Raw genomic sequence first — 19690 nt, forward strand, 5'->3', positions numbered from 1 at the left:
TTTAGAATTATGGGTCTGAAAAATAAAAATGTACAATTAACTATTATCTTACTTTAGCTTGAAAATTGTCACTTGGTCTGATCCTCAAGGTCCGGTTGAACCACTCCCAATTTTAAATAAAAAAATATATAAAAAAAACTTCTGCCAGCTGATTAAATCAAAACACCAGCTTTCCCTATAAGATTCAAATCCTGAAAACACACTTATGTAGGTTTAAACTGCCCGAACTGTGACAGAGCCTATAATAATTGAGTTCTCAAAACAGAATCCTTCAGGTAATCAATATGCCTTAACTCAACAATTAACTTCACAAACAGTTCAAAGAATATGGGCCTTGAAAGAAAATAAAAATCTATTTATGTGAAAAACATGCAGCCTTGATTCACAGACCAAAAGTTGACTCACTCTTGTTTGTATAGCATGGAGCTAAAACATAATATTGCCTTCACGAAACGTGATAAAACACACGTTTCATCTTTGTACATTGGAGATCTTCTCGCTTTATCAATTACATTTGATAATTAAATCCGCGAACAGATTTTCAATTCACAAAATAATATTTCAAAAATTGAATGGGTTTTTATGTCATGTATGACAATTTAAAAAGGTATTTCTTATTTTTAGTACTCGTGGCTGGAGCTCAAGGCTTATTGTCCATTCTTATGCTTCAAATAAACAGTTATATTCTATTTGTCAAAAGAGGATAATTGAATACGTACATATATCTATGAATATTTGAATATTTTGTTAATTATATTTCTAAATTGTTGATAAACGATCCAGCAACATTGCGGAGCTAGAAAAGAATAGCTTTATCCGCTTTGTCGAATGATAGACAAGGATAGCAACACCAATGTTAATCAAATACTGCCATTATAACGTGGACCTCACTATACGATTTTATTTATTGCCAGCGGCTAAAAGCTTTTGTTCATCGGCGATTCATAGCGCAGCGTGCGTCTTAATACAGGACGTGTGAAAAACGCAGCGTAGAGTGAGAGAGAAAGAAAGTACGTGTGAAAAACGCAGCGTAGAGTGAGAGAGAGAGAAAGTACGTGTGAAAAACGCAGCGTAGTGTGAGAGAGAGGGCGAATATTTTTCACCGACTCGGGCGTGCTTTTTCCGACCCGCTTTTCTTTAGCACGTGTAAATTATAGTCGTCAGCGCATTATTTTGCCGCCTTTCAATAGCAGGCACGGCGCGGCCATTTACGAGTTTGTCCCTGCGTTGTCCAGCGGTCGCTTATTCGCATTTTCAAATTCAATCTCTCTCTATCTCTCTCTCTCATGTTGTACTCTTGTTCGCTCATTCACACACACTCTCTCTTTCTATCTATTCATCCCACTCTCCCGGTCGTGTGTTGATGGGAAGGATATTATTTTATATCCTTCTTAGAGAATCGACAATTATTTGTTGAAACATCGCCTATTTATGTAGTTACATCACAATATTATAGAGTGACACAGAATAACGGGAACTTCTAAAAACTCCATAAAAAATTAGTGGGAAGGGCAAAAAAGATTTCATAAGACTAATGTAAAGTTCAAAACTTGTCATTTGAGAATTATTAATAACATCTATCACTTTTTGACAATTATTTCTTTAAGATGGCTTCCTCCTGAACGAATACACTCTTGAAAATGTAAAGTTCGAAACTTGCCATTTGAGAATTATTAATAGCATCTATCACTTTTCGACAATGACTTATTCATTAAGATGGCTTCCTCCTGAACGAATACACTCCTGAAATCTGTGTTGACGATTCCTCATTGATCGCTGCAACATCTGCGTTCCCTGGTCCCATGATCTGTCCACCTGCGATTTCTGTTGTGGAGCTATCTCAATCAAACGTTTTCACAACTTGACCAATAACTGTGGTTGAATCATAACAGACAATTCAAAATGAAATTAACAATATCCCAGCTGAAATGTTGCAGCAATCGTTCAGGAATCTCAACACAGATTTCAAGAGTGTATTCGTGCCGGAGGAAGCCATCTTGAAGAAGTAATTGTCAAAAAATGATAGATGGTATTATAATACCTAATTCTCAAATGGCAAGTCTTGAACTTTACATTAATTTGAATAAAATCATTTTTTCCCTTCCCACTTATGTTTTATGGCGTTTTCAAAAGCTCCCGTTATTCTGTGTCACTCTGTATCATTTCTATTGAAACTGCATTCACTATTTATTCTAATTAATCAATTTTTCATACTTTGTAACATTCGTTGAATAGTTAGCAACTAACTCAACCTTGTCATCTAATATAAATTTCAATTTCAATTCAATTTTTATAACTTTTATATATAAAAACTAACTAATCTAGATTCCCACGACAAGTAGATATACATAATTACAACACAAGAGATAGAAATAATTTTACAATAAAGAAACACAATAAGAAAAATATAAACAAAGTCCAACGTACATGGGAATAAAATTTATTGGTTGTCTCCCAGGTTGCATAAGACATGAACCTGATAGATCAAAAAATTTAAGGAATTGCTGAGAGCATATTTGATGGATTTAGCATGCTACAGTATAAACGAGTTTACTGTAAAAAATGAATTTTATACAGACACTAATTTATTTCTCTTTATTAGCTTTAAGTTAGTTTTTAGTTTTTGACTTTTTCATGTGCATTTTCATGTATGTTTGGAAAGAAATAAATGATTGATTGATTGATTTTTTCAATTTCAATTTATTCACAACACACAAAAATATAATGAGTAAAAGCAATATACAACAAATCAATAACAATAACAGTAACAATGATATTAACACATTAAAAGACAATAAAATTATGTGTGCTGGAAGAAAGAGAGGGAAATACCTCGCCAACTATGGTTTCCCATGTAATAGGGGCAGGCAAGGTATAACTGAAAGGGGAGGGTGTGTTATAAGTGGAAGAAGGTATAGGCAGGGCTGAGGGACGGAAAGATAGGATGTGAATTAACGATCCAGGAAACGGTTACAATAATTTAAAGATTAAAAAAAAATTGCTTTTTATTCAATTAATGATTTCCTGCTTCATTTTCTTTGTAATTTTAGCATTGTTGAGATGATGATCCGGAATTTTATTGATTATTATAGTACTTAGATAAATAAGTTGCCGTCTAATTGTTTCAATATTAGTATCATATATCAATACTTATTTGAAGTACGTAGGTCTCAAGCTGTAATGTCTATTTAATGAGTTGTTGGTGCATGGAAATTGTTCTATTTTTATTAAATATTTAATTACAGGTGATGATTTCTTGATCCATTCCGAGCTGCTTTGTATTAACACACTTTTTTTATGTATTTGAACATGACATGCAGTCGATTATTAAGTAAATATTAAAAACTTTTACTTACTGACTGGAGTACTTTCAATCGTCTGGCGATCAGTCACTGTTGAAATGATCGCCAGACGATTGAAAGTACTCCAGTCAGTAAGTAAAAGTTTTTAATATTTACTTAATAATCGACTGCATGTCGTGTTTAAATACATAAAAAAAAGTGATTTAATTACATTTTCAACATATAACTGTCTAACTGTTAAAACCTTGAATTCCTCGAATATAAGGTCAGACGGGAAAAATATGGGTGTATCTAAAATAGATTTAATTATTAATTTCTGCATTATGAACAGTTCTTCCAAATGGGAATTATAACACCCTCCCCCCCCCATAGTGCTACTCCGTATTGCATTATCGACTGTACTATAGCAAAATAAAGCATTTTAAGATGAGTTGGATTCAGAATTTTTCTAGCTGCATAAAATTTGTAAGAGAGGTATTTCATCCTTCTGCAGATGAACTCAATATGGATATCCCATTTCAGGCTCTCATCTATATAGATACCTAGATATTTACAATTTTTAACTTTTCTAATGATAGGACAAGTCCAGGAGTTGGGGTCAAGGTTGCAATTTGAATGGAGTTACAAGTTTATTCTCTCAAATCAGCAGTGCATAATCCTGTAAATACATATTGTAACATACATAAATAAAAAAGAAATAGGCCTAATAAAGACAATATAAAAACTTGTAGTACCTACCCTTTAATATTAAAATCTTTAAAATATCCCAATGACTAGTTTTGACCATATATACTCGGTCATTTTCAAGTTGAAATCTAGAAAATAAATAAACAAGTTGATACTATATAATATGAACATATATGCTTATTTTCATATGATTAATTTATTTCTTATTTATTATTATTTTTGGTTGAAGTTATTAAATTTTATTTACTTTTAATTCCATCAAAAATAGGATAATTTAAATCAAATTGAGTTCTATTTATCAAATCATTCCTATTTAATTTTGCAGTTTTATATAGATATAAAATTCTTCTTTTACATTCGATTTATTACTTTCAAAGTATGAAAAATTGTCAACTTGAAAATGACCCAAGTTGAGGTCGAAACTAGTCGTTGAAATATTTTAAAGTTTTTAATAATAAAGGGTACCACAAGTTTTTATATTGTTTTTATTAATTTGCACAAACGTAACCCATTCAAGTGAAGTGTTTTTTTTTTATAAATAAAGAACACTAATCCAATTTTATCTCTCTCTCTCTCGGTCGTGTGTTAATGAAACCGATAGTATTTTATATTCTGTTTTGAGAAACCTAATTATAGAATTAAGTTATTTGTTGAAACACTGCCGCCTTATACATCACAATATTATATTATCGTCTACATTTAATCTTCATTCTCATAAAGCGAACTTGAAGTATAAAAATCCTTGTTCATTCTGAGAGTTGATCAACTTTAGAGGTAGGTAGGTGATTAATAAAAAAAGAAGTACACCTAGGCTATTATTATTAATATTTTTTCATATACGGTACCGTAGTTCTTTGGGAAATGTAGTTGGGCCTATAAATATTTTCTTCAACTCAATAATTTGGTTATTAGGCCTAGAATTGACTTATTAATGCAGAAGTTGAGTGTAGGCTATAATTAGACTTGAACTTATAGCAATTGAATAGGTTAAAATCTGAATGTAGGCTATTTGGAATGAATATTCACTTGTGTGCCTGCACTTTTTTAAAGATGATAAAGAAGACAATTTTGAATAAAATTTAGAATTTAGAAATAGGCCGACACATCTAGAAAATACCTGAGTCTATACCTAATTCATGCAGGTGAACGGGCTAGAGTCAAGAAAACTTCAATTAATCTTGCCATGCCTGATTTAATAGGTTTATACTATAGAATAACACTACAATTTGAAATAATAGAAAAATACAAACAGCTTCAATAAACATTGGCAGCTAAAATCGAACAACAGAAACAACAATATCATGTTACTTTGTTGACATTCTTCATCTGATTCGGGGGCGCATTACTATCCCCGTTTAGATAGCAATACGTCACAAAACCAAACAAGATCAGTCATAAAATAACCAATCAATTTCAACATGAAATTACTCAAGAAAAAAAAACCCGTAGAACCCAAATTTCGTCGATAGTAACCCATATAACCATTTCATAATAATTTTGAATCCCCACTTTTTATTGACATTCTCGAATGAACCTTTGTTTCACTACACTGCACTTTCGTTGGTTTGTACGTTGCTTTATCGTCGGGGTTACAGTACCTTGTTTTTGGCGGTGAGCTTTTACCGGTTGAATTTGGCTTGACGGCGACGTCCTCTTACGTCCCTAGACCTGTCGTCTGAACGGGTGTCTTGAAGCGTTTTACATAAAGTTGCGGAACCAAAGGGGTGGTAGTACAAGAAGTTGGTTTGGGGACACACATGAACCGCTGTAAATAAATGTATTACAGCATTAATTGCTAACTCTTCCTACAATTCATCAAAAGCTAAAACAGGAGTTATCTATTGATTACAATTAATTAAATTCTCTCATTCTTTGAATCCTCATTTTATATAGATTTTTATCTTTAAACTACTGATTCTTTTTATCAGAATTAATGGATCTTTCTTCACAAATATTCAAATTGAAATGATGCTAACTTATATGATATTTTCGTTTGGTTTGCGAAATCAAATATAATTTTTCATATAGTAGCTCGGCTAGTATTGTTGGAAACTTGTGCGCCAGCCAACATTTATTTTATTTATTATTTATGAACTATAGGACGCAATCCAAGTGTAAGTAACGGGCATTCGCCCAAAACTGCTCAGAACCTTAATAAAAATGAACATTCCAGAGTTTATGATTGATTTACCTACAAATACAAGTCCAAAAACTAGTATCAACTGAAATTATGAATTTATCACCTAATAAAACAAGACACTTTATAACACAATAAAAGAAAAAAATATTGAAAATTTCACTTTAAGGAAAGATAATGTTTGCCTTATAAGATTCACCTTTAATTAAATAAAATTAGTAGACACATAGAAAATAATTTAAATTGTATTAAAATTTGAACATTCATTAATATTAATTTCCTAGAGAAGAAAAACTTTCTTCTTCATCTATTAAGATTTCTATCATAAAAAATTTACAATCATTCAAAAGCCTTAATGACATAAGAAAACAGAGTCTGAAAAATATAAATTAAAAAATGTCATAAACTCAATATGAACAATTCTTAAAAGTTTCATTCAATTTAAAGGCTATCTTCCTGACTTTCAGCAATACTCTACGATAATATATCTCCAGGAACATAACTCAAATGTAACGTAACTGAAAACTTTCTATACTTCTGTAGAAAAAAAATTATAATTATCTTCCATCACTAATAAAATCAAAAGGATTATTCTCACTCAATATTATTAACTTGAGAATAACAGGCTTAATTAATTCAATACTCTTATGGAAGTTTCAATCAATTAAATTATTTTAACCTTATTTTACGTACCTTAGCGGTTATTTGAAGAAACAATTATTCGTACATGATGAAGAAACACAATTAAACCTTTCAGGACATGGCACGACTAGTAATTTAAACATTAATAAAAAATAAAACTAGCTCCTACATTAACTACAGAAATAAACTTATAAACCTGCCCAAAAAGGGGGAAACATAGTGACTACATCTTTACTCTCGTAGTGCTCCTAGCAAAGTGTCCTCCGGAACGTAATCTGGTCTCTCGACTGGGGAATCCCCACTACTGTATTTAGAAACAGGTCTCCTATTGGGCGAATGGAATCAATTTGACCAATCGTCGCGTGGCTTCTACAGCCTTTGGACCAAATAGTAACTGCAAAATCGGTAGTTTGTTATAATTTCAATGCTTGCTGTTTTCCAACTTATCGCATTTTATGTCGCGACAAGAAGGCTAAGTTTTAGAGATAATTTCATAATCTACATTCCTCGACGACTCGGAGCCACAATTTTTAAATATCTATCATGGGAAACTCGAAGTCATGGCCGTTCATAATAGAGAGAGAAAATAATTTATTTCGCTAACTCACTTACAATATGGCTCTAGTCTATTGCGTATTAAATTTACTATTATAACTTGGGAAAAGGCCTGAATTAAAGAGAGTGCCCGGCACACACTCTAATGTGATAATCCAATTGTTCTTTTTAGAACAATAAGTAGGAATTTTAAATTATTCTGAGCTGTTTCATTTCACAGCGGTTTATGTTTGTGGAATCCTAATTTACGTGTATGGTGAAACAAACATATGTTTATGGTCAACCAATCCATCATGTTCAGGGCATATTATGAACTATAGTCAGGTCCACGTTATAATGGCAGTGTTTAATTGGCAATGGTATTGCTATCCTTGTCTATCATTCAACAAAGCGGATAGCTCTATCTCTTTGTTCTCTCACTCTCTTATGTCCGCTTAAATATATTGAAAAACGCAAATTGATCAGTACGGTACTCTATTTTTTGGGAGATATACGATTATTATCAAATCTGCCTTCTTATGGTTCCTGATGTGAGGAACACGAATCTTCAAACGGATTGGGGAAATTCTTTCTTGATCAGGAGATATGACCACTTCAATAAAATTTGTCAGCACATTATTTTTCTCATTTTTTTGGGAGATATAAGATCATTATCGAATCTGCTTTCTTATGGTCCTTGATGTGAGTAACACAAATCTTTAAACGGATTTGGGATACTCTTTTTTTTTGTTCAGGAGATATGACCATGAACTTAAATAAATTGATTATTTTTACATATTTTTATTGATTATATTTATATACATTATTTTTCTCATTTTGTCATGAGCGATAGAATTGTTATCAAATCAGTCTTCTGATGGTTCTTGATGTTCGAATCTTCGAAGGGATTAAGAAAACTCTTTCTTGTTCAGGAGATATGACCACTTTAATATATTGAAAAACGCAAATTAGTCAGTACATTATTTTCCTCATTTTTCAGGAGATATAAGATCATTATCGTGCCTTCTCATGATCTTTGTTGTGAAGAACATAAATCTTCAAACGGATTGGGAAAATTCTTTCCCGTTCAGGAGATTATAACGACTCAAATGAATTGAAATATGCAAAATGATCAATATACATCATTTTCTCATTTTTTTTCAGGAGCAATAGAAACATTATCAAATCTGCCTTCTTATATTCCTTGATGTGAGGAACACAAATCTGCAAACGGATTGGGAAAAATCTTTCCCGTTCAGGAGATATGACCACTCAAATGAATTGAAAAAAGCAAAATGATCAGTACATTATTTTCTCATTTTTTCGGGAGATATGAGATCATTATCAAATCTGCCTTCTCAAGTCCTTGATGTGAGGAACACGAATCTGCAAATCTATTATATAATTATTTCCTATTGAGGAGATATGACCACTCAAATATATTGAAAAACGCAAATTAGCACATTTTTTTTTTCATTTTTTCAGGAGCAATAGCATCAAATCTCCCTTCTTACGGTCCTTGATGTGAGGAACACGAATCTGCAAACGGATTGGGAAAATTATTTTCCGTTCAGGAGATATGCCCTCTTAAATATATTGAAAAATGCAAATTGGTCAGTACATTATTTTTCTCATTATTGCCCTCATTTGCTCGCTTTGCTCTGTTACTAGATCGTCTCTTAGCAATAATGTAGAATTAATAACAATTATCAACAAAATATTACATCTCAATTATTAAAATTTATTTTGAAATAATTGAAAAATATAATTTCCTGCCTAATAAAATATAATTGATTATTTTAAACGAGAATGAACAGTTAATATCACATTATGGATCTCACCATAAATAGTATCACCTCATTAATTCCTCCATCATGCCTGGGCCACACTCTCTTGCTGCAAGCATGCATTGGTTTGTGGGCTATTTTTTTTGTGGATGTTTGGCTCGCTGAACCATATAAATAGATTTCCCATTGATAAATTAACTTCTCTCTCAAAATTGACTTATAAATCATAATTTTGATCAGCTTTGACAAGCCGAGAAAAACATATAAACACATAACAACATATTGTACATTTTTGCCAAGATCAAGTGATGATTTTTATAATAAGGGTTACCGAGATACATAATATAGCTTTAAATATAGAAATTGGTCATTTTTCTGTGTTGGAATATGGTAGCCTACACTCAACAATAAATTTTCGATTTTTTGACTGAATTTGACTGATTTTGATGCATGATTCTGAACAGCTTTCCCAAGCCGAGAAAAATGAGCTGTAATACAAGGAGATCTGATCATTCTGTCAAAAGCTGTAAGTGTTTGAAATTATGATCTTTGAGGCATCCTAATGCGCGCCTCTCTACATAATTAAGTGCATCTAATGGGTGATTCTCATAGAAGATGATCTTATATGTAGCCTACTTATATCATTGTGCGAAATTTTAATATGAGGATAATGAAGTTGGTGATGATGATTATGATGATTGAAGCTAGAAATTAAATGTTTTTCAAAAGGACTATTGTTAGCAGATGTACCTGGAAATCTATAATATGAGAAAGAGCGCTCCACCTGGTCTGACGTTGCAGATCACAACATTACGTCAAGAGGGATTTTGAATTATACATTTAAATTTAAACAATAATTGGAAAGTATTGTTGATTAAAAACTGAAATTATTCAAAACTGATTGTTTTCTTGAAATTCTATTATTTTTTTGGAGAATTGTAACTCAGTACCGGTACTCATTGTAGATAGAAAAGCATCGAATTGTTTAATTGAATAAAAAAGAGTGGATTGAATGTTTCAGTCCAATGACTGGATTTGGCGAAAATAGCTGAGAACTGGAAAATGAACCAAAAATACGAGGTTTCTGGGCCAACCTGTATCTAGGAAGCAACCTGTACAAGGATTCTTTGTATGCAAAAATTGCTTCTGGACTTCGATCTCTTATGTATCCAAACAATATATGAAAGAATGAGAACTGCAATATATATACTGCAAGCTGTAAGCAATATATGGACGGCGGGAGAAGCCTCCACCAAATATGTAAGCACGATGGCCTACACCAAATATGTAAGGGGGAAAAAACTATGATAACAAAAAAAAAGAACAGAATAACTAGAACTTTAATGAGTCTCTAACATATTTACATTTGAGCAAAACAAGATTAATTTGATTATAAAACAATATTTTATATGAATTAATGAGGAAACACTCGCTTGCTGCTAATGAGGATTCAATGTTTGCGGTGGTTATGAAAAATTTAAGAACAATGATTTAGTAGTCACCTACCTTTTTGAAATAGCTTCCCACTTTGGCATCCACTGGTATTTCGCGGCGTTAATTATTAATTAAAAATCAAAATAACTGATCTAATGAAATGGGTTCAGATCCCGTCCTATTCAATTATACAATTCTCTTTAAACTGCCCGAACTGCGACAGGAAAACTGTATTATAAGACAAGAGCAAAATCTATCCCCTTCACCAGAACAGCCGGACTTTACTCACAGTCCTATCGAAGGAGCTCACACACACTCCCCAAAAGAAAAAATTTTGGATATATAAATATAACTCAGTCAATGCCAAACATGAAGCCATTTCAAGTACATATTTTTATCTGTCGCACAAGCGGCACGTTTGTTATTAAAAACAAAAGAGAAGCTTCATTAATTTTGACAACAAATGAAATAAACAATCTTTCTGTCGATGACAAAAATTGTTCAAGGACAAAAACACTGGTCATTAAACTTTTACAATTTAAAACTCTAAAATCCTGATCAATATAAGATAAATATATGATTCATATATATGTCCCATATGACCAGGTGACAAAGCACAAATATATAATAGTATAGACAAAAATGCTACAAGTGATAAATCCTCAACTGGTGATGAGTCAAAATTGTAAGATATTTGATGATGTTGAGTCTAGTGGGCCCCTTATAGTTTTAATAGAACAATAATCCATTGAAAAAAGTGCATATATGTTACAAGTGCATGTTTCCCATCTGTGGGAAGGCGGCGTTATATTTTTTGTAAGCTTAAACCCATAATTGAGAATTGAATTGTATTTTTAAAAAGTTGATGTACAAATTTGAAATATTAGACTATAAATGTGTTTTTGTATGAAACTCAGCATGGTATGATAGTACGATATTCTCATTTTAACAAATGGATTAATTAAATTACAATTTTATTTCAATATTCTTCACTTCTTTGTACCGTATTATTGAATATTTATAACAAATTACTGTGTTATGGGAGCAGTTTTTGAAAGAAATCCTGTTTGCTTCCATCTATTCATAATGAATAAGGAATGATACAAAATTCAAACATGGGCACTTATGTAAATTTTTTGTGCAGGTTTGAACTTCTATGTTTTTGAACATGTCCAGAGTTCTTACTTGTTTTTCATGTGTTATGAGCTCTTGCAGTGCGCTGTGTGAAGCCATTTGACCATTTAAAACTTGCTTCTTCCTCGGTCATACCAGGAATTTGTATAGGACTTACCGTGTAGTGCGCTCTGGAGCCCTGTTATTTGACCATTACATTTTGCTTCATTCTTTATCCTCGGCCATAACAGGAATTTGTATAAGTTTGTTGTCCTTCAGGTGATAGGGAATGTCATATCTTACTGCTCAAAATCTTCATTCAAAACTACAGCACCATTGTCATTGTCATTTTAATTTTTTCACTCCCTATCATTTCGAAGATGTACTTATTGTATGAATCATAAAGAATCACTAATGCTGGAGTTTGTATGATAGTCACTGAGTACAAAATTCGGTTTATCTTCACTGTTATCAAATAAGTCACTGTCATTTCCACTAGAATATCTCTAATATAGTACCGTAGGAGCGGGTAACTTTAAACACATTTCAACGTTTCTCATCAAAACCAAATTGAATGTTATTTTTAGTAATCCATTTACTATATTGAATTAGGGGCACACATGTATACTTGCAATATTTGTAATGATAGCAATTCATCCCCTTCTGGTTATTGAAAAATAATAAGAATAATAAGGCATGTTCAAAAGTTACCCTCACTGTCGGCTGACTTTGAACATACATCTAGAGCCTACTAAAATGTATAGGCCTATATAAAGCTACTGATGCCACAAATTTACACTATGTGTGAGTAAATTTGTTATAAAAAAAAATCTAGAAACATTTTAAAGCATTTTTATTTTCTCTTGAATTAATAAGTGTGAAAAATTTAAATTGCCAATAAAAAAGTAAATTCGTATGGCTTTTGTTGGTGGGGAGTCCCTTGCGGGAATGTCCCACCGCCTGAATATATAATTTAAGCCGTCAATGGGCCTTACGACTGTCATACTTCAGCCGGAACCAACAGTTTAACGTACCTATCCGATAACACGGGAGTGATCTGGTTAAAAAACTTTTGGCTATGAGAGGGTTTGAACCCAGGATCTCTATGCTGCTAAGCAAGCACTCTATCCAGTAGACAACGGATCACTCCTAAATTGCCAATATTATAAAATTACAAAATATTATTCAACATTGCAAAATGTATCATATAAGATGATACCATCAAGGAGAGGTGGATCATTCGAGTTTATTACCAAAATTAATGATTTGGTTCTTTTCAATAATGTATCCACCTCTTTTCAAGTTTTCACTGGTGTCATTTTTACTTTTTTTACAATATCGTCCAATTTAACAATATTGATCCGTCTTCAACCAATGGCCAGATAAATTTATTGTCCACCTTTCTACTCTTTCTTAGAAGAATAAATTCAAAGAATTCTGCATTCACAATACAGTCCACTTGACCAATGTATCAAAGGGATTATTTGTCAAGAGAAGATGTAATTTTGTTGAATAAGGGATGAAAAAAACTCAATTGGTGACCATATATATGGTATTGACCCATATAAATGGGTCTGTGAGACCCATACAACTTTGAGAATAAATGAAATCTGGAGAGAGGTACCTAACAATACATTGATATTCAAGATTCAATCGAGGCTTTTTCAGGATGAACTAACTGTATTAAATTATGCCTAGGATTAACTACACATGAGCAATTTAATCAAATTGATAAAAAATATAATCTCCAAATCTTACCATTAATGAAATAAGTAAAAAAATTAGTAATAAAAAAATAAAAGTAAAAAATAAGTAATAAATATTACTGGAATAATATATAAGTTAATATAACTATTGACTATTAGATCCTGATGACTTTATTTGCTTGGATTTAGGTTGTATTTTAGGTCCATAATATGGTCAAAAAACCATAAAGAGACGTCAAAAAATTAGAAAAGAGAAAAAGCAAAAAGCTAGATTGTTACTGGGCCAACATTAGAGACACACTAGGTCACAGTGAGTACCTATTTTCTTATTTGATTTCTGCCTTAAGGCAGTTGTTTTTCTTTTACTTTTCTTGACGGGTCCCAGTGGGCTTCACTTTAGTCTTCATCTTTTCATGCTATCTTTTTCTTTATGATAAAACGAATTCCCTGTCAGCAGAATCATTCCTTGAATACTTACTTGTCTTTGCTAAGGACTGGAGTTTTAAGATAGGCAGTGTCAAAGTTTTCCAATCAATTACAATAAAAGTAATCTAGATTGTTATTTTAAGATTCAAGATTCATTTATTGTCAGAATGCAAGACATAATCAACAATTCAATATAAAATTCCAAAATATAACAATGAACGTCAATAGTCATCATCGTTATATATACAACAAACTAAGACAAAGATCGGCAAATTTTATAAAATAAAAGAAACATTTCCAAAACCAGTATAACACAGTCAAGAAAAAAGAAAGACATCACCACAAATCTTCATTATTTATGCTGTGGAGGAGATATCTCTTTTAAATTAGCATTAGAACTTCATCTGTTCAATCTTATTAAATACTAGCTACTAACACGTAACCCGTGCTTCACAAGAGTCTAATTGTAAACTTGACAAACTGTAAACTTGACCTAATGAAATCTTGAAGAATTTAAAGGTGCGTACAGATATACGCGCCGCGAACATGAGCAATTCACTTCTAATCAGCTGACTATATCTGTATTTTTACAGAAACGGTATAAGATATAGATATAAAAAGCTTGGCATCAGCTGATTAAAAGTGAATTGCTCATGTTCGCGGCGCGTATATCTGTACGCACCTTTGAATAGACCTATATCCTTCCTCGGTAAGTTAAGAATCTATACATGCAAAATTTCTAGTTAATCAGTCCAATAGTTCAGACGTGATGATGCGAAATTTCCTATCCCATACGTGTATATTAAGCCAGTACTTTCCTTTATTATATTATAGATTATCCACATACAAAATGCAATGTTTCAATTTACGTAGGAAAGATTCTTATAAAAATCACATTAAAAAAATGATGTAAAACCAATTACTTTTTGTGTAGTTGAGAAGTTGATATCGTGGTAATTATTCTTATTGAATGAAAAAGGCTAAGAAGTTGTCAAAAAACCACTGATTTGACCGGTTTCGGTTATTACACCATTGTCAATCTCTGATAAACTAAAACTAAATACAATAGCAGCAGAATTCATACTAGTAGGCGAGTACTGCTATTGGTCGAGGGCATGACCGCCTGCCATTGGCCTAGCTTGACAGTCTCCTCCCACTCAACGGTGTGACAAAATGGCGGCTTAAGCAACAGAATCGCCATGATAATAAAATTTACTTTCAGTACAAAATAAGAACCAAGAAAACAAGTGTTAAAGATAATAAAACATATATGTAAATGGAGAATCTATTGACTAATGTATGCTTACAATTTTATGATAAAACTAAATTCGTAGTGTTGTATTGGTTGAAATCAATCTGGTCATTTAAACTATACTGGGAATTTTCCTTAATCCGTGTTTTTTTGACAACTTCTTAGCCTTTTTCATTCAATAAAACCAATTAATTCGGATGGCTCGTTGGAGTAAGTGATAACGCGCCGGTCTGATAATCAAGAGAACCCGAGTTCGAATCTCGACCGGGGCAAAAGTTTTTGAGCATAGCACAATCACATAGATACGGCCACCCCCGGCTTTCGGAGGAGACGATAAGCCGTTGGTCCCGATAACCTAAAAAGTAGTCGTCTCTCATCATCATCCCTCTCATTACCCACGCACAAGCCCAAGAGCTTATGTGGGCATCACCCTCAGTGTTATTACTAGTAGCTCTGTGAACAGTAGACCTCACGCAGTATTCTCATCCACAAGTACCAGATGTCAACTGTTTTAAATGTTAACAAACTCAGTTCACGTTGAATTTGTATTTCATATGATATAAATCATCCAGTTCCGTGATGATCTTTCTATCTGATGAAAATTAATTTTTTAGAATCAAAAATATTATAATTTCTCCAGCATTATTTATTTAATTTGTTTATTTTTATTCACCTATTAATTAGTTTTTTCGAATGTGAGAATATTGATATGATGGGCACGCATAATAATACCATGACTGCAAAACAAAATATTGAAACCAAAGACTTTAAAGCTGCGATTAGACCAAATTTATTAAATAAATGTTAATAACTCAATCCTTTTAGATTATATTAGATTGAACATAACTTATCATACACATGATGAACCTATGAGTTTGTCAACTTCCGTTCAATCTAATAGAATCTATAAGGATTAAGTTATAACCATTTTGTTTGGTGTAAACCCAGCTTATTGAATATGCATACATCTTCATGTCTTTGATTTAAACTATAGACCTTATACAAATACAGTAATAGGCTGGCTTCTCCACACATCTGTGTAATCACTTGTCAGCGATTTATGATGAATAGTTCTATAGTCTGATTTTTACTCTAATATTGGCGTATGAAGGAGGCTCCTTTTTCCTTTTATATTATCCTTGAAATGCAATATTTCCAAAAACCTTGTATATACGTCGACGCGCAATTAAAAAAGGAACATACCTGTCAAATTTCATGAAAATCTATTACCGCGTTTCGCCGTAAATGCGCAACATATGAATATATAAACATTTAAACATTAAGAGAAATGCCAAACAGTCGACTTGAATCTTAGACCTCACTTCGTTCGGTCAATTAATTCTGGTTTAATTTTCAGGATGTGGTCTCAAAAGTATTGCAAGAGCGACACAGTCCTACAATACGACCAGGCATGTCTGAATGTACACTCTGGCAACATAATACATCCTACGGATTTATACCTGAAGACTGAAGAATGTTATAAGGTGAGTTGTTGAAGTTTTATAGCCTTAAATCACAATAGATCATCATCATCTATTATGGATTACAGTGAGGTCCACGTTATAATGGTAGTGGAGAAAGATAGCACAACAATGTTGCCGATCCTCTGTCTTGCCAGTGCCTTCTATAGACGGTAGCTGATACAGGTTTATTGATGTAATATTAACTAACTTTGTTGTAGTTCTGACACTGTGTTACTTGTAAATATTAAAAAAAAAAACACTTTTGTTGGAGTATTGAGGAATGCATTTCACTCAATACTCCAACAAAAGTAAGTGTTTTTTTTCAAATATTTACAAGTAACACAATGTCAGAACGACAACGAAGTTATTAAATAGTGTTTCGTCATGGAAAGCAACTTCAATTTTAATATTAACTGTTCATTCTCGTTTAAAATAATCAATTATATTTTATCAAGCAAGAATGATTTTTCAATAATTTCATAATGAATTTTCATTATTAAGTTGAAATATTTTGTTAATTTACAATTAATTTTACATTGTTAAAAGCCGATCTGACAACAGAGCAAAATGAGAAAGAGATATCAGCTTTGTTGAATGATAGACATAGATAGCAATACCATTGCTTATCAAACACTGCCATTATAACTTGGACCTCACTATAGGCTTCTGAAGGCTTGTTCCGATGTCCATTTCTTCCTTGATCCTCCAATGTCTCCTCCTCCATTGAGAAATCTGTATTATATCATTAATAAAATATCAAATTGTAGTTGAAAGTCTCTGTACGGCACCTCTGGTTTTTGTATGGGTAATACTTAAGTGTAATGCCGGCACCACACTCTTGCCGAGTGCGTACAAGCCAAGAAACCCGTATTATATCATCAAATTGTTGTTCAAAGTCTCTGTACGGCACCTCTGGTTTCTGTATGGTTAATACTCAAGTGTAATGCCGGCACCACACTCTTGCCGAGTGCGTACAAGCCTAGAAACCCGTATTATATCATCAAATTGTAGTTCAAAGTCTCTGTACGGCACCTCTGGTTTCTGTATGGTTAATACTCAAGTGTAATGCCGGCGCCACACTTTAGCCGAGTGCGTACAATCCTAAAAACCCGTATTATATCATCAAATTGTAGTTCAAAGTCTCTGTACGGCACCTCTGGTTCCTGTATGGTTAATACTCAAGTGTAATGCCGGCGCCACACTCTTGCCGAATGCGCACAAATGACGACGAGCGCGCCCAGACGTTTGGCAAGCAACTTGGCAAGAGTATGGTATTTGTGTAACTTTTAGGTGATAAAGCAAGTTTCAGAAAAAGTGTGAAATATGATCGTAGAAAATTTTATCAAAAAACCTAGTCTGTGCCAAACTAAAACATGGCCAGGAAAGAGTCTAACCTGACATTTGGGAAAAAGTACTTTTAATACCTTCTGTTTCATCATGTCCCACACTTGTGGGATCGATGGCGTCATCAAATTCTATTTCAATACACATAATTTTTGAACAATTTTTTTTATTCATTTATTCTTTTTTACAATTAAGCACAGATCGGGAGAGAAAAACTAAGGAGACTTTGTACTATTTCTCACCCAAATTTATTCAACTTTAAAAAGTCCGAAATGAGGTTATGTCTTCTAGATTTTAACAAAATTTTCAGTCCAAAAATAATTATACAAACAATTTTTTTGAATTTAGATGTTCCGATTATCAAAATAATAATTTATAACACTCAGTTATTTTCATAATGGAGAATATTTACTTAGAGAAATTTGTAAACATATTACACAAATAACATATTACACACATAAACAAATTACACAACAACTTTTATTCAATAGCAGATAAATTAGTGACAACAGCAGATAAAAATTGTGATCACTTTCAATAAAAATTCAAATCATCAATCATTATATTCATTCACATAATATTATGCCTTGTCACAAGCAGCTTTCTGACAGTTATCTTGAAGGCATCACTAAACTGCTTCACACCAGGAGGCAGCTTGTTGAAGAATTTCAGGGCAGAAAATTCTATAACTGGTCTGTGATCGGTGGAGGTGTCTCCTGGGGACATCCAGCAGCTCACGGTGCCTGGTGTTGTAGTGTATTTTGAACTTCTAGTAGACACATAGAATGCTGGTTGCACAAAAGCCGGTTAAATTTTAACCGTGATTAATTTTACGAGAACCAATCAGAGAAGGCCTTTTTTATAAGACGGATTCTTTGATTGGTTCTCGTGGGTTTAATCACGATTAAAATTTTGTGCATCCGGCACTTGGTGTTAGAAATAATGAGCTTGAAACTAAAACCTTCGAGGTGGGAAGAGCTTCTTTTTTCTGAGGATGATGCCCAGATGAGCTCTAGGCTTGTGCGTGGGCAATGAAACGGATGATCAGTGATGAATGAAGGTACTTCTTTCGATGATGAAAGATACAGACCTAAAGCTCTAGGTTGGTTCCGAACCACCGGGAAGCGGTTTTTAGAACCATAAATGGTATTTAGAGGAGTTTTCTTCAATACTGGCTACCATTATTACACCTTGATAATGAATCAGAGCTTGATCAATGTCATTTAAAACAACGTTTTCCATAACTATTGTAATGTTGAGCGGCAATAAAATTATATTTATTTATTAGGATATTGGTATTTTTATAGCTGAGGTTCCAGTTCAAATTTGAATAAATCTTTCGCCTTTTACTAAAGATTTCCGTGGAGTTGAACACATGATAAGCTTACTTTGATTTGTTTCTATGAACCAGAGATTGATCAATATCTTTTAAAACAAGAAAACTGCTTTTCAATAAAATTGAACCTTACCATCACACTTGATATTTATTCAATTGCTTTTATTCCAGTGTGATTATACAAAATGGACGAAGATCCCGCAGAACAGCACAATTTCACTGCTCGTCAGTACAACAGATCGGTTGCAGTTCTATCTGAAAGACCACACTGCTGATAATTGCAGGTAATTTTACTTAAATCTAATAAATCTTTAATTTTAATTAAATCTATCATAAACAAAGCAATAGAATTGTTAAATTTCTATAGTGAGGTCCACGTTATAATGGCAGTGGAGTAAGATAGGAGAAAAACGTTGCCGAACCTCTGTCTTGTCAATGTCTTCTGTAGACGGTAGCTGATACAGGTTTATTGATGTAATATTAACTGGTCATTCTCGTTTAAAATAATCCTATTCTACAATGAAGCT

General features: G+C 32.7%; 1 non-coding gene across 1 annotated transcript; it reads left to right on the forward strand.

The window, feature by feature from the left end:
- Nucleotides 1-19131: 19131 nt before the first annotated feature.
- LOC120350134 lies at nt 19132-19249 on the forward strand. The gene has a single exon (XR_005570649.1). It is a non-coding gene; the product is annotated as a U5 spliceosomal RNA (small nuclear RNA).
- The last annotated feature ends 441 nt before the right edge of the window (nt 19250-19690 follow it).

The sequence above is a fragment of the Nilaparvata lugens genome, chromosome 2, assembly GCF_014356525.2.
Source record: "Nilaparvata lugens isolate BPH chromosome 2, ASM1435652v1, whole genome shotgun sequence".
NCBI lineage: Eukaryota > Metazoa > Arthropoda > Insecta > Hemiptera > Delphacidae > Nilaparvata > Nilaparvata lugens.